Here is a 17550-nt window from a genome sequence, read left to right as displayed (position 1 = left end):
GGCTTATCTTTCGGTCCTTACATAATTACGAAAGAGTAGATACCCATTATATTCGTTTAATAATTTTAAAAATAAAACTTAAATTAACATTGTCACATTTATATTTCGAATTATATTTTAAATTTGAAACAAATATTAGATAATTTCTAAAGTCAATAATCCAATGCAAACTATGTTAATTGAACCAAACTATATATAAATACTACATAAATACTAGTTGTATACCCGTACTATACTATTATTATAAATACTACGTATTATTGATTATACTAAGTAATTAATAAAATAAGTCATTTGTTTACTAAGTAATTATACTAAGTAAGTTAATAAAGGAAAATAAATGTATAATATTATTTCAATTTTATTTATTACTAATTTATTTAGTCATTTTTTTAGTTAAATAATTGTTATTTCTTAAAATTAAGTCATTTCTTTAATTAACTATGTATTTCTTATATTATTTGCTATTGCTATTTACTAAGTAGTTTTAATTTTTCATTTAGTCACTACAAACACTACAAACACTACAAATTACACTACAAACACTACAAATTACACTACAATTGGATTCAGATTGAAAAAAAAAAAAAAACAAAGAAAAAAAAAACAATAATAATAACTACAAAAAACAAAATTGCATTCGCATAAAAATGAAATCCACAGAAAAAAAAGATAGCAAGAGGCGTACCTGACCAGGTGAACACGAACGAAGGAGGAGGAAGAATCTCCAGTGACAGGGGCTTCTCCGGCAACCTGCGTTGCAAGAGAGTGGAGGAGGAGGTGGCTGGGCTGGGAACGGACGGCTACGATGGAGAGGAGAAGGGGAAGGGAGAGGGAGAGCTACACTCGCACAACGCGACCAAGGGCTTATAAAGCCCTATTTTTTTGTGACCGACACTTCGGTCGTAATTCATTAAAAAATCAATCGCAATTTTTAATCTTGCGGTGTCGTTTTATGGTCAGAAAAATTGAGAACGACTTGCAACCAATACAATCGGTCGTAAAAGTTTCGGTTGCAAATCGGTCGCCAATCAGTCGCAGAACGAAAGCTAAATTTGGCACTGAACTTTAGTGTGCAATTTTGAGACAGGCTTTTAAACGGTCGCAAATCTGTCGCAGAATCGGTTGCAAATTAGTCGCAATGGGGTCGCAAAATGAAAACCAAACTGGAGGAAATTATTAGCACTAGAATTAGCGACGGATATTATGTCAGTCGCATATTCATCGCAAAATCTGTCACCGTTTGGTTGCAAATCCGTTGGTGGATTTTCAATCTCCCAATCATCGGAATTGGTCGCAATATCATCGCAATATTGCAAAAGCGCATTTTTTTTGGTCGTGATTGAATCATATTTAGAATCTTATCAATGGGGAGACCCCAATTGAAATCAAGTCACACCTGGTCGGACTTGAAATTAAACTAAATGAAGACATGCTAATTGAATTGAATTAAGTTACGATTCGTTTCAAATTATATTTAGACAATTGAATGTAACTAAATTAAGTCACACTTGTTTACACTTAAAGTTAAACTAAATTAATGCATCCTTTTTTAAATTGAATTAAGTTATATTTGATCACATTTGAAATTAAATTAAATTAATTTAAAAGACTATAATTTCAATTAAATTAAATCACATTTAAAATTTTATTAAATTGAAGTGAATTTGAAATTAAATTAAGATACCCAAGTTTAAAATTAAATTAAATAATACTTAATTAAGTTACACTTGAATCTAAACTTCATTAAGTTACATTCGATATTTTATTAAATTAAGATATCCTAACTGAATTTAAATTAAATCCAATTTCACTAAGTGACCACTTGAAATTTTATTAAATTGCAACACTCTACTTGAAATTAAGTTAAGATTAGAACTAAATTACATTACATTTGATGAAGTTACACTTGAAATTTTATTAAATTAAAATAATACTAATTGAAATTAATTTAAATCAAATTTGATTAAAATAATTAAGTGTAAACTAAATCTTCATTCACATCTAAAGCCCATGTTAATAAATTAATCATTTAATTTATTTTGAAGCCCATGACTACATCTAAAGGTCATGGTTAATCTTTTGCTAATAAATTAATAATTAAATTTTTGTTTCATCAATTTTGACCCCAAACATCTCGTAGAGATAGAGAGAAAAAAGAGAAATTTATGAGCCTTGATATGCGTGTGTGAGTGTGACTATTTGTAGCGTGAAATTGGCATGTGTGTGGTTTTCTTTAGTGTGAAAGGTTCTTTTTTGGTGATATGCAAAACAACTTAAGGATAAAATTGTACTTTTAACTAAACTCTAAAGTGGTTTTCCGTCAAAAAGGTGGTTATAATCCAGATCATAATGAGACGTTTAGCACTGCCGATTTAATTTTCCCTTTCATCTCATCACCGATGCAAAAGCATTGGATAATATGATATTATGAAATAAAAGTGTAGCAGAAAAGTTTATTTGAAGCAAGTTGGTCAGATTGCAATTACTGTTTATTAGGTGGTTGAGTAGGCAATCAGTTATGACGTGTTAGTTCTCTGTATTAAATGCCAGTTTGTTTTGTTTTCAGTTAATAACATATTTGTGGACTGTTTTCCTTTGAGAATACCTAGATCTTTTATAAGAAGATTTGTTGTCAACCTTTGCATTTTTATGCAGAAACAGAATAACTAATTAATAACTAGTGTGTAGTATAAGGGTGGCCATATTACGGTTTCGGGAACCGGAACCGTCGTTTCGAATCGGTCCCGAACTGTAACGGGAACCGGTGAGAACCGGAACCGGTCCGAACAGGGAACCAGAACCGGAGATTTTTGGTTCGATTCCGGTTCTAGATTTCTGGAACCACAAACCGGCGATTCCACAAAACCGGTCGGAACCGCAGGTTCGAACCGGTTTGAACCGACGGTTCGGCGGTTCTAGCCGTTAGAAACTGTTAGTTTTGTGTTTTTTTTTTAAATTTTGTTGTGAAATCTCTTAATTACCCCTCCTAACAGCCATAAACGGCTACATAATGGCTAGTTTCAAGGGTATTTTTGGAAAAATAATTTTTTGAATTTATTATAAATACCTCATTTCATTTACAAATTCATCACAAAAAAATCTCTACTCTCTCTACTTACTCTCTCTACAATATACTACACTCTACTACACTCTACTCTATATTATTCTTCTCTACTCTACAATCTCTCTTATTAAGTTATTATTCTCTCTAATTTTTTTATTCAATTTTTTTATTAAGTTATTATTCTCTCTAATTTTTTTATTCAATTTTCCCAATTATATCTTATTATTGATAAGGATATGTAACTAACTTACAGCTGTTTTTGTTTTTGAATATGTATTTGAATAGCTAGAGCTTATCTATTATAATCTATATATACAAGAGATACAGAAATACAAATCAAGTAATTCATACAATTATATGGTATTAGAGCCTTCTAGGGTTTAATTACCAATGGCCGAAAATTCTGAGTCTTTCTCTGTTCCTAATGTCTCTCAATTTCTTGCATTGAAGCTAACCTCTGCCAATTACCTTTTGTGGAAGAGCCAACTCGAGCCTCTCCTTAATGGCTATAATCTGGCTGACCACGTTTCTGATAATCCTAATCCACCGCCGGAATTGCTAAATAATGCTCCCAATCCCAAGTATCGAATTTGGTTCCAGCAAGATCAGATTGTTTTAAGTTGGATTCAGAATTCTCTTTCTGAACAAATCCTTTCCCAAGTCGTTGGCATCAAAATGGCGAAAGCAGCTCGGGACAAACTCGCCACCATTTATTCAACTGGGTCCTGTACCAAAGTACAGCAGCTCCGCAAACAGCTCCGGCGATAGAAAAAAAGGAACCGATTCTGTTGATGAATACATGCGTCGAGCATGAGATATCTCTGATCAACTAGCAGCTCTGAGTTCTCCTATTTCAGACGAGGATCTGATCACTGATATTCTTGAGGGATTGGGTGAAGATTTCCGACCCTTTTCCCGTTCAATTAAGGCTCGAAATTATCCCATTAGTTATGATGATCTTTATGCGTTGATGTTGAGTGAGGAAACGCAACTTAATATGCACAAGCTTTCTATCACTTCTGCCATGTCTCCTAATGTTCAGTTTGCAAATCGGCAGTCCACTTTCAAATCTGGAAATTTTCAGAATTCTAATTCTGCCACATCTTTACGGCATTCTTCTGGTTCTTATGGCAGAGGCAGGGGTCGTGGAAGGCACACTAATTCTGGTTCTCAATCAGTTACGTGCTAAAACTATGGAGGCTCTGGGCATCTTTCGAGGCAGTGTCCATCACCCAAGACTAATTCTGGTTCTGTTTTTTTGCCCAAATACTCGTGTTGTTGCTGTTCAATCTTCATCACAACCTCAACAGTGGACTGTGGATTCTGGGGCTAACTACCATTTGACTGCACAACCTGGAAACATAGACAACTTGGCTCCCTATTCTGGCACTGATAATATCACAATTGGAGATGGTAATGAAATTCCTATTTCTGCTGTTGGCAATTCTTATGTTTTTGCTAAAGATTTGCGACTTTATCTATCTAATATTCTTTGTTCTCCTCATGTTCATCGTAATCTTTTATCTGTTTCTGCTTTGACTAATACTAATGGAGTCTCTGTTGAATTTTTTCCTGGTTATTTTCTTATAAAGGATATCCACATGAGACGGGTCCTGTTTTGCGGCTAGTGTAAGAATGGTTTATATACCATCCCTCTTTCCAAGTTCAAACCTGAAGCTTAATGTGGTTGAGTTTCCAGTTTGGCATGCTCGCTTTGCTCATGCTCATGATCGTGCTGTTACCCAAGTTTTTGTCTTTCAATAATATTCAAGTGTCTAATAAAAATTATATTTTGCCTTTTCATGCGTGTTGTGTTAGCAAAACGCATAAGTTGCCTTTTTCAAATTCTTCTAGTTTGGCTAGTCAGCCTCTTGAACTCATTTGTTCCGATGTTTGGGGACCTTCCCCAGTTCAATCAATAGATGGATTTCGTTATTATGTTGTTTTCTTTGACCACTATAGTAAATACTCTTGGGTTTATTTCTTGTGTAATAAATCAGATGTGTTGCCTGTATTTATTCAGTTTCATACTCTTGTTGAGAAATATTTTCAGTTGCCTATTAAAAGTTTTCAAGCAGATTGGGGAGGCGAGTTCCAAGAAATGCAGAAGTATTTGGCTAGTCATGGTATTTCACAAAGAGTGTCTTGTCCATACACTCCTGAACAGAACGGGTGTGCTGAACGGAAGCACATGCATATTGTTGAAATTGGTAGAGCCTTATTGCATCATGCTCATATTCCATACCAATATTGGACATACGCATTTGACACAGCTATTTATGTTATTAATAGGCTGCCATCTACAACAAACCAAATACCATATGAAGTATTGTTCAAAATAAAACCCGATTATAATTGGCTTCGTACATTTGGATGTTTATGTTACCCGTGGTTACAGCCATATTCTAAGCATAAATTGGATCCTAAGTCAAAAAGATGTGTTTTCATGGGTTATAGTAAGAAGCATAAGGGTTATATCTGCTTGGAACCTACAACCAAGAAAATTTTTATCTCACGCCATGTTTCTTTCTTTGAACAGGTGTTTCCATTTGCGGATCCAATGGTAGACAGCCCCATGGTTCACACGCAATCAGACATGACTCCCATTTATCTACCGCCACCACCAACTTCATCTCCTGGGATTCTTGGTCAAGTTCCAATACAACCAACCACAGAGTTGACGCAGCCTGTATCTCCTCAGCCTTTGGCTGTGATTCCCCAATTAAATTTTGAGGTTGCCGAACCTGTGGCTGTTGAGGTTCCTGCTACTGTTGTTCAACAAACTGCTTCATTGGTGCCTTCAGTTCGTACTCACCCAATGGTTACTCGAAGTCAGACGGGGAGCTTGAAACTACGTAATTATTCAACAAGTGTGGAGGTGCCCACGTGTTTTACTAAAGCAGTTTCTGATCCGAATTGGAGACATGCAATGGAGGAAGAATTTAATGCTCTAGTTCGAAATGGAACCTGGGAGCTTGTTCCGCGAGTTGGCTAAACCAGATTATGTCTGCAAATTAAGGAGATCGTTATATGGTTTGCGGCAATCACCGCGGCAGTGGCATAAACGACTTGCTCAAGCTTTAACAAATTTGGGTTTTCAGAGTTCAGCGGCTGATGCCTCCTTGTTTTATTACAAGCATAATGGATATCATGTGTTATGTTTAGTTTACGTTGATGATATCATCTTAACAGGGAGTAGTAATACGAAGTTGGATTCTATTATTTCTTCTTTGAAACAGGAATTTTCACTTCGTGATATGGGAGCTCTTGACTACTTCCTGGGAATTGAGGTAAAACCAATGAAACATGGTTTAATTTTAACGCAGACTAAATATATAACAAAAGTATTGAAGCGAGCCAATATGCATGATTGTAAAGGATTATCCACTCCAGCCGCTATCACTGAGAATGTTCAAGATAATTCATCTCTTTCTGCTGAGGATTCGAATTTATTTCGGGTTATTATTGGTGCACTGCAGTATTTGTCTCTTACAAGGCCTGATGTATCTTTCTCGGTTCACCATTTATCTCAGTTTGTTCATTGTCCGAGTATCAAACACTGGTGTGCAGCAAAAAGAATTCTCAGATATTTGCAGCAAAACAAAAGACCATAGGTTGCAAATTACACGTAGCTCACATTTTCACATACATGCCTATACTGATGCTACGTGGGCTTCTGATGTTATCGATCGCAAATCAATCTCTGGAATGGCAGTATATGTGGGTACAAATTTGATTTCTTGGGCAACTAATAAGCAAAAGACAGTTGCAAGGTCTTCTACGGAAGCGGAGTACAGAGCACTTGGGACTGTTACCGCTGAAATCACTTGGTTGCTTTCTTTGATTAATGAGACTAGTCTGCCAAATCCGTCTCCACCAACAATTTGGTGTGATAACATAGGAACTACGTATCTTTCGGCAAACCCGGTGTTTCATTCTCGCATGAAGCATATTGAGGTGGATTATCACTTCGTACGTGACAAAGTTAGTAAGAAGCAAATTCAAGTTAAGTATCTCTCCAGTAAAGATCAAATCGCCGATGTCTTCACTAAGGCCTTGTCAAAACGCCAGCATGAGGTTTTTAAAGAAAAACTAACAATTCGACCTCCTTCGGGGTAGAATTGTGGGGGCGTGATAAGGATATGTAACTAACTTACAGCTGTTTCTGTTTTTGAATATGTATTTGAATAGCTAGAGCTTATCTATTGTAATCTATATATACAAGAGATACAGAAATACAAATCAAGTAATTCATACAATTATAATTATCATATAATGGCAAGTGGAGGAAACTCAAATTCGGGTAAGGGCAAGGGAAAAATTGGAGAAGCACAATATTCAATATTCATCTATCCCTACAAACGACATCTTTGATTTCACTCCCAACCAATTTAATTTTGAGGGATATCCAAATGAAAATTTGGAAATTCCAACTCAAGAATCTAAATTTAATAATGAGCAATTACAAGAAGAGGAAGAGCAAGAGCAAGAGCAACAAGAACAAATTGTTGGAAGAGCAAGACAAAGTTCCGACATATTCGCCATTCATTTCACGAAAAAATTCAAAGGTGAGAAAATGTACGATTTAATTTGCAATTATTGTGGAAAATCTTATAAATTTAAACAAGCGGGCGGCTATGGATCATTTTGGAAGCATTTGGAGACAAAACATCCAACAAAAATAGGAGTTGATCGATCTCAAACACAAATTACCGGGTACGCATCTTCTAACCTTTCTTTATTTCAATATTCTGAAAAAATACAAAAAGAAGAATTAGCAAAAATGATTTCTATGGAACATTTAGCTTTTAGTTTTGGTGAAAAAGTAGGTTTTAATAATTATTGTCAAAAAGCTTTAAATCCTTCTGCTAAAAGAGTGCCAAGAAATACTGTAAAACGAACTATTATTTCTCTATATAATAAAGGAAAAAAAAGGGTTAGAGCTTTTATTTTCTCAAATGAAAAGTCGTGTTTCAATTTGTTGTGATATTTGGAGTGATCATTGGCAAATGCATTCTTATATGGGCATTATATGTCATTGGATTGATGATGATTGGAAAATTCAAAAAAGAATTATTGCATTTCGTGTTTTTGATGATAAACATACTGCAAATAATATTTATAGAATAATTGTTTCAATTTTAGATGAATATAAGTTGACAAAAAAAATTTTTTCAATTTCATTTGATAATCCTTCTGCAAATACTAAATTAATTATTGAACTTAAAAATATTTGTGAACCAAATATTGGTGGAAAATTTTTTCATATAAGATATGCATGCCATGTTTTAAATTTATATGTACAAGATGGTTTAAAAATTCTTGAATCTTTTATTTCGCTAATTAAAAAAGCTATTTCATATTTATGGGGACATCCCCAAGTGATGAAAAGTTGAGCTAAATTTTGTAAGGAAAATAATAAAAGACCAAAACGTTTTCCAAGGGATGTCCCAACTCGTTGGAATTCAACATATGAATTACTAAACGAGTCTTTTCTTATAAAGAATTATTATGCTTTTTTGTTACTAATAATATTAAGGATATTAATTTATATCCACAAAATTGGGATATTTGTGCAAAAATTTTAGATATTTTAAAAATTTTTAATGATGCTACCTATAAATTTAGTGGGGTTTATTATCCCACATCTCATTTATTTTTACCTATGTGTATTAATATTGTTAGTGCACTCCAAGAATTTGAAAATGATTGTATATTAAAAGATTGTATTTTTTCAATGAAAAAAAATGGTTATCTTATTTTAAAAATATACCACCCCTTTATCTTATTGCTATTGTATTTGATCCTAGATGTAAATTTGATGTTTTATGTGAATATTTGACTATTTATTATGAAGTATTAAATCTTGATATGGAAGATATGTTAATATAAATGTAGTATTGCATGAAGTTAGACAAAATATTATGCAATTATATAATGAATTTGTTCAATTTTCTAGTTCACCTACTTCTAATTCTTCTCAATCTAATATTCAACAATTTCCTACACAAAAGGGTAAGTAGTGTTGGTGTTGCTTAACAGGTTTTACTACAAAGACAAAAAAGACTAAGGAAATCCAGTTCTTTTTCTGAATTTGATAATTATCTAACAACTTCTTTTGAGTTTGGTGATGATTATGCAGATACTGATTTTTCAATTTTAGATTGGTGGAGTCGTCACGCCAATACTTTTCCAATACTTTCTTTAATTGCAAAACAAGTTTTAGCAGCTCCGGTCTCCACTGTTGCGGTTGAACAAGCTTTTAGTCAATGAGGAAACATACTTGATGAAACACGATCTCGTATGACACCCGATTCACTAGAAGCACAATCATGCGTGGATGATTGGAGCAAGGCCGAACTAAGAGCACAAGAAAATCAAAGAGAAAATGAAGATTTATATGATTTATACGATGGGTCCTCAACGGGAACATCAACCGGTGGTGCAAATAGCGATTAAGGTAAAAGGGGTGAAATTGGTATAAGGTAAGTAAGAACTACGTGGGCTTTGATTCCTCTAAACCCAAGAGGATACGTAGGCAGCTTAAATTTTTTTTTTTTTTAAAAAAAAAAATTAAGTTCAAGACCTTTTTTTTTTTTTAAATTATATTCAAACTTTTTTAAACAAAAAATAAATTCAGTTGAAGAAATTTAAAAAAAAAAAATTAAGTTGAAGTCTTTAAAAAAGTAAATTTAATTGAAGTATTTTTTTAATTTTTTAGGTGTATTTTTTTTTACAAATAACTTTCACAAATTTATTAAATTTTGAATACCGGTCTTCAAAATTTAAAATTTAAAATTATGCGATTTGTCGGAAAATCGGTCGGAAAACCGATCGGAACCGTCTGTTTTGTCACCATATCGGAACCGAAACCGGAACCTGAACCGTTCGGTTTCAAACCGGAACCGGAACCGGAAATTTTCGGTTCGGTTTCGGTTCTAGTTTTTTTGGAACTGGAACCGGAACCGCCGGTTCCGGAACCATGGCCACCCTTAGTGTAGTAAAGTAAATGACTACTCTGGCTTAAAAAGATAATATCACAGGCTGAAATAAGTAGTTCAGGTACCAAGGCATACCTTTCTTGTGAAAATTTGTTGTATGGCATCGATAAGGCCTCCCCTCAGCGGAAATTATGAAGATTCTAAGAATATCATCTTTAGCCTCTAGGTTAACACTTTTGTTGAAACAAATGTCTCTAATTTGGGACAACCAACCAGTTTAACTGTCGTTAGCTTTGGGAATTCAATAGCATAGGCCTGAACACAAAATCTAATGAGGTCTGCCAAATCATTTAATATGATGGAATGTTGTTGAGGAAATATAATTAAATCAGTTTTCTCCTCGCTTCCTCCTTGTGGAATAATCTCTTCATTAGTTCACATGAAGTGATCTTTATTACCTCCAACTTCACAAGAAGTTTGGCTATCACGAATGGAGTCGAATTTTTCAAATTGTTGCACTCCTGTATTTCCAAATGCTTTAGGTTTTGAAAACCTAATATCTTTCCCGTGCCCATCTTCCATGTATGCATTAGCTTATATAAAGAATTTAAGGTCAACGTTTCTAGGTTGTTGAGCACTAAAGGGGCAGGGTTTTCCTCAAGATCAAATGTGCTTCCACTGAACCATAGTAACTCAGTTTCAGCGATTGCAGATGCTAATGTCCATCTATTAAATTGAAAGAAACCATCTTTTTTGCTACATTGTTGACATTTGAGTCCAACGGATTAGGTGATGCAACCTATGGGAAAGGCAATATAAAGATGAAATTATTAAAAGAACCTAGTCTATATTAAGAGGTAGATTTTACATGCCATTTCCATATATTTATTTCATAAATAAGTTTACTTTGTAGTTCATAAATACTTCCGGGCATTTTTTTCCTTTTTTGTATATTAAGCTTACTAAATAAAAATTAAAAAAATAGTATGCTCCTTGTTGACTTATTCCAAACTATATAAGAGAAGTGACTATATTAGTCATTTGAGTTGCAACATCTTTTTTTAAATAAATCCACCATTACAACTAAAGAACGTGCAAATTTCCCCTTCAAATCATAGATCTTTCATAATTATCTGTGAATTTCCAAAATGTCAAGCAAAGCTGAGGCCAAGAGGTATATTACATTTGTATGATGCACATTTAGAAAAGGGAAAGATAGTTGTTAGTGACACAGGAATGTGTTGGAGCAGAATTTAAAATGAGTTAATCAAGGAAACTCCAATTGTGGCAAGATTATAAATCCCACTATGGAGAAAGCTAGCCAAATAACACCACCTTGGAAGGCCAAACCAAGGATACGAAATTTCAGTCTTAGGAATTCCACCTAAGGATAGAGAAATCCCAAAACATAACAGCTATGCACCTATATATAGGTGTTCAATCTAAAAGGAAGCAAAACTAAAATAGGGATAAAAACTAAACAAGAATAAAACTGAACAAGAAATAAAAACTAAATAGGAATAAAAACTAATCCTTAATAGATAAGGATTTTTTAAATCATGGTTGCTGCTTTCTAATTGTTGTGAAGGACTGAATCCTTGTCATGCTCCCTTGGTTGACGAAGACTTGTCCTCGAGGCTTGATCACTGTCATTTTGATCTTCAAAATATGGAGATAAATCATAACATTAAATGTAGCAGATATGCCATAGTCTCCTGGAAGTTCAATCTTATAAGCATTTTCTCCAATACGATTGAGCACTTTGAAAGGACCATCTACTCTTGGACTAAGCCTGGCAAAAGAACCTTTAGGCAATCTCTCTTTCCTTTCCAAACCAGATCTCCTTCGTTGAAAATAGTGGGCTTTACGAAATTTATTTGCTTGGTGTTGATATCGAGCATTTTGCTTAATAATCTGCTCCCTCACTTGCTCATGTAACTTTTTAATTTCCTTAACCCTTTCTTCAGCATTTGCACTAAAATGTTGGTTTGTCGACTTGGGAACTAGCTCAAGAGGAGTGATTAGGTTATGCCCATACACAATCTCGAAAGGGCTATGATTTGTGGTTTGACTTGGAGACCGATTATAGGCAAATTCTACCTGAGCCAACAAAAGATCCCATTGTCGGATATTCTTCCCTATAAACTTCTTAGCAAATTTTCCAAACTCTGAGTCACCATTTCCATTTGTCCATCAGTTTGGGGATGAGCCGCTGAACTGAACTGATGCTGTGTACCCATCTTTTTCCATAAAGTGCGCCAAAAATGCTCAGAAATTTGACATCTCTGTCATAAGTTATTCTCTTTGGAACCCCATGGAGTCGCACAATCTCTTTGAAATAAAGATCAGCAATTTGCATTGCATCAATAGTCTTGTTGCAAGGTACAAAGTGAGCCATTTTAGAGAATTGATCCATAACCACCATAATTGAATCTTTGTTCCTTTGGCTATGTGGCACTCCTAATACAAAGTCCATGCTCACATCTTCCCATGAACATTCTAGAACAAGCAGCGGAGTGTAAAGACCTATATTTTGCCCTCGTGTCTTTGCAATGTGGCAAATTTTCGATAAGGACCATTTTGACACTGCTTCCATATTTCTCCAAAATCAGGATCATCTTTATACAAGCTTCCACAACTTCAAATCCAAGAAATTGAACTTTGAGTGCTGCAAGCAAAGCCTATCTTCTACTTAAAGCATCAGCAACTATATTTTGGCAGACTTGTGTTCAAGCACATAGTGGAAAGATTAGAGGAATTCGCTCCATTTAGCATGACGTCTTTGTAGTTTATTCTGATTATTTCAAAACTTGAGTGCTTCATGGTCTGTGTATAAAACAAATTCTTAAGCTAAAAGATAATAGCTCCAATGATCTAAAGCTCGAAATATAGCATAAAATTCTTTATCAAACGTTGAGTATGTGCCTTGATTTATTGACTTTTTTACTGAAGAAAGCGATGGGTTGATTTTCCTGGCTTAATACAGCTCCAATTCCAACGTTTGAAGCATCACATTCAACTTCAAATACCTTATCGAAATTAGGCAAAGCTAAAATAGGAGCTTTTGTTGTTGTATTCTTTAAAACTTCAAAGCTTTTTGCAGCTGCTGGTGTCCATTCAAACTTCTCCTTCTTTAAAAGTTCAGTAATTAGTGTTGTAATTGAACTGAAGTTTTTGATGAATCTTCAATAAAAAGATGTTAATCCATGGAAACTTCGAATATCATGAATTGTCATAGGAGTTGGCCAATTAAGCATGGCTTCTACCTTGCTTTTATCCATCTTTATCCCCTTACTTGAAACCACATAACCCAGAAAAACCACTTCATTAGTCATAAAGTGACATTTCTTAATGTTAACATATAGCTTTTGTTCTCGCAACACTTCAAAAACTCGCCTCAAATGATCCAAGTGCTCTCCTTTGTTTTTACTGTAAACTAGTATATCATCAAAATAAACTACCATAAATTTGCCAATAAATGGACGAAATACCTGATTCATAAGGTGCTTAAACGTGCTTGGAGCATTAGAGAGACCTAACGGTGTCACCATCAATTCATACAAACAGTCTTTTATTTTGAAAGCGATCTTCCGCTCATCACCAATGCGCATTTGGACTTGATGATAGCCACTGTGTAAATCAATCTTGGTGAAGATAATTGCTCCATGTAATTGATTAAGTAAATCATCCAGGCGAGTAATCAAAAAACGATACTTGATAGTAATTTTATTGACAGCTCTACTATCAATGCATTTTCTCCAAGAATCGTCTTTCTTTGGCATAAGAAGTGCAGGAACGGCATAAGGGCTTACACTTTCTCATATTAATCCTTTATTCAAAAGCTCATTGACTTGTCGTTGCAATTCCTCATGCTGTTCTGGACTCATTCTATAAGTAGCTTTGTTGGGAATTAAGGCAGCGGGAAGAAAATCAATACCATGCTGAATGTCTCCCATGGATGATAATCCAACTGAGATTTCTGCAGGTATAATATCTTCATAGTCTTTTACCAATCCCTGAATCAAATCTGGATATTCTAAGCTTCCCTTATTTTCTTCTAAAATCACCAATGCACAAGCCACTTTAGCCTTTGCAACAGCTCTAGCAAACTTTGATTTTGATAAGAGACTCTATTCTTCATTTGAAGTCGTTACAGCTTCAATTTTCATTGGCATCAATATAATCTTCATACGATCCTTCTCAAAGGAATAAGTATTCTTTTAGCCGTCATGAATAGCTCGATGATCATATTGCCATGGACAATCCAACAATAAATGACAAGCATCCATAGGAATGACATCACACCATACCTTGTCTTGGTACTTCTTGCCAATTGAAAATTCTACTAGGCATCGTTTTGTGACTTTGACGTCATTATTTTTTTCGAGCTAAATGAGTTTGTAGGGGTTTGGATGTTCCTATATTTTACCATGTTATAAGACACAACATTTGCACGACTGCCATCATCAATAATTACGTCACAAACTTTGCCATGGGAAGTGCACCGCGTATGAAAAATATTATGACGTAGCCAATCATCTTCTTGGGTTATGGCAGCCTTTAAGATTCGTCGTACTACTAAAGCCTTTCCTTGGTCTGCATAGGTAACTTCATCGTTGCTGTTATCATCACTTTCTTCTTCATCACATGCTGATTCTTCAACAAGAGACATTACACGTTGATTCGTATAATCAGATGCTATGTGCCCAAACCCTTGACATTTGAAGCAACATCGGGAATTAGCATTATTTGTCTCGCTAGTTCCTGTTGAGCTCCCGATTTTCTTCTCATCTTTTACTGATTTTCCTAAAGTACTCCCATAGTTTGAAGCACCTTCCTTATTTGTATTTTTGAACCAGCCTCCTTTGGATCCTTGCTGCCTCTCAACCTTTAATGCTAATTTGATCACGTCATCCAGGGTCCAATATGGTTAGAGTTGTACAGTATTAACTATTTCCATCTTTAATCCTCCAAGAATCTAGCTATGGTTTGCTCCTCTGGTTCATTAATGTCGCATTTCATCATTAAATATTCAAAATCCATGGTGTATTCCTCCACCGACTGGATCCATTCGTAATACTGCTATTACCTTATAAGACTGAAAGTAGTGTCAAAGTTTTCTGGTAGCTCATACCATTGCTAAGCAAATTTTTCCAATCAAGTTATATTTCTATTCATTTACAAGAAGCTTTTTGCTCAAGTAATAAATTGCCTTCTCAACATTGGCTTCATCAGATTGTGCTAACTTGACTCCAATTCCAGCATCTTCCACTGTCAAGTACAAAATTAAGGATTTCCCTGGCTTTAGTGGGCATAAAATCGGGGGACTTGACAAATATTCCTTGATTTTATCGAAAGCTATTTGGCAATAATCATTCCACTTTACTAGCTTATTTTTCCTTAAAAGCTTGAAGATTGGATCACATACTATAGACAACTCGATATGAATCTGCTGATATACTGAAATCTTTCCCAGAAAGCTTCTCACTTGTTTTTCCATCTTGGGTGGCTCCATTTCTTAGATCGCTTTAATCTTGTCTGGATCGATCTCTATTCCTTTAGGTCCCACTATGAACCCTAACACAGTTTTTCTGGTTTAATTGCAATTTATATTTAATTACTCTGTCCACAATGAGGCAAAATCGTAGCTCAAGTATTATCACGCTTGAGGCAAAAGGAAAGGGATACAAAATAAAAAATAAGCAATAAGGTCATTATAAGTATTTGGCTATAAAATATGGCAAACTTTTTGCTCCCAACAGTTCTTAAAGGCCTTTCTCTAATTTTTGATTGAATAATCATGATAAAGCAATGATGGAATGTAGCATTAGGTGCATTTCACGATGTTATGATTGTATGATCGCATTATTTTATGTCATTTCATAAGCATACATGCATCATGCCATGTTTTCTAACATTCATTTGGTGAAGTCAAGATAGTTGCACAATCAGAAGTATCATCATCACGATCACAACACAATAACAATGTAAAGATGTAATTGTTAATGTAATGTACAGTACAAAATATGAAAAAAACCACAAAAAGCTAAAAAGGTCCAAAATAAAATCTACGAGGTTGGTCATCTGCACGATCCAGTGTCGTATCACCGGGAGGAGTACTTGCTGGATGTGTCATAGTGTCGGCAGGAGTGACCAAGGTATCGTCTGCAGTATCAAGATCAAGAGGAGACGGTAGTGGCTGCTGCTGAGTTGTCGAAACATCTCGATCTGTAGCAGGCGGAGGATCAGAGGAAAAAGTACCAGCACCAGGCTGACCCGACATCCACATGACATGCGCTCTAAGCTCTACAAGCTGTCTCTCCTGCTCATCAATAGGAGCCTGTAATGCAGTAATCTCCTCGGTATTATGGTCGGGCTGTGGTCCTAAGCAGGCTACAGAAGCGTACGATGCTGAGCCGCAGTAAAACTGTGATGCCTGATGCCCAATGCCATATACTTTCCTCTTCTTTTCGCCCCCTACAACCTCCAAATAAAGTGTTAACTCATCAATTCTTGACTCAACTTCAGATTCAGTTTGAGAAGAAACAAGACGCTCGCAAGCTGTACTGTAGTTCTCCTGAAAATAATAAATTAATTAATCAATGCAGTTGCAAGTTTTATTATACTTAACTTGTACACGTAAGAAACGACTAGAAGGTAAATGTAAATATTCTTCATTGTTACTTACATTGATGCCCAACGCATGTATGTCGGTAAACATATGGCAATCGTGGTCCTTTGTGTGAGTGTAAGTAAACACCTCCATCGGTGTGGGCTCATGACCATATTTTTCAGCGTATAATGAATTTTTATGCATGCTATATTAATATGGTGTCATTTCATTAAAAATCATTTTGTAACTGTGACTAGTTGACTCACTAATAATCGAGATATCTCGATAGCAGATATTGATCCGCCTGTGTGTCGAGAAGGTCCTGCTCCATCAACGCCAGTCTTACTGCGCATGATATCTCACACTTTCTCTTGAATGCAAGATCCTCCCAAGCCTTTTGCCAGCTCTCCTATATCTCTTGAGACATGCACTGCTGCTTCTTATTTTCGCATCCTATAGGTGAAGTTAGCATATCGTAGAGCACATAATTTCTCCCAGGCCACTTTTAGCATAGCCGTAATTGCCTCTTCCTATACGAAATGCTTCTATAAAAATGAAAAATAAAATTTCAATAAAGAGAGGTAGCTTGATTAATTGTAAACATTGAATGAAGACATAACTTAAACCAATCGCACCTGAAACTCTTCCCAATAAAAGTCTCTCGCCTCTTGTGGTAAGGCATCCCATGTTTATCCGTCTTTATCGAGATGTAGCTTGATTATCCTCATAATTTGCCTTGATGCTCGAGAGGATGGATATATGCTGAGAAAAAAAACATAAGTGAAATATAAGTAGACGAATGCATCAAAATCTGAATAAAACCAAGTACAAAGGAAAAAGTAAATAAGTACTCCTGCTACCAAATTGAGCTTATTATGTGGCTCTGATGAAGCTGCAAAACAAGTGACAAATGCCATAAATACAGATAA

The 17550-nt window shown here is 35.1% G+C and overlaps 1 non-coding gene across 1 annotated transcript; it reads left to right on the top strand.

The window, feature by feature from the left end:
* The first annotated feature begins 3915 nt into the window (after window positions 1–3915).
* LOC119371019 (small nucleolar RNA Z247) lies at window positions 3916–4053 on the top strand. The gene has a single exon (XR_005178576.1). It is a non-coding gene; the product is annotated as a small nucleolar RNA Z247 (small nucleolar RNA).
* The last annotated feature ends 13497 nt before the right edge of the window (window positions 4054–17550 follow it).

The sequence above is a fragment of the Jatropha curcas genome, chromosome 8 (assembly GCF_041381405.1).
Source record: "Jatropha curcas cultivar XTBG-Jc1 chromosome 8, XTBG_Jcur_1.0, whole genome shotgun sequence".
Taxonomy (NCBI): Eukaryota; Viridiplantae; Streptophyta; class Magnoliopsida; order Malpighiales; family Euphorbiaceae; genus Jatropha; species Jatropha curcas.
Note: the sequence above shows the minus strand (reverse complement) of the source record. Positions and strands in the feature narration are given on the sequence as shown.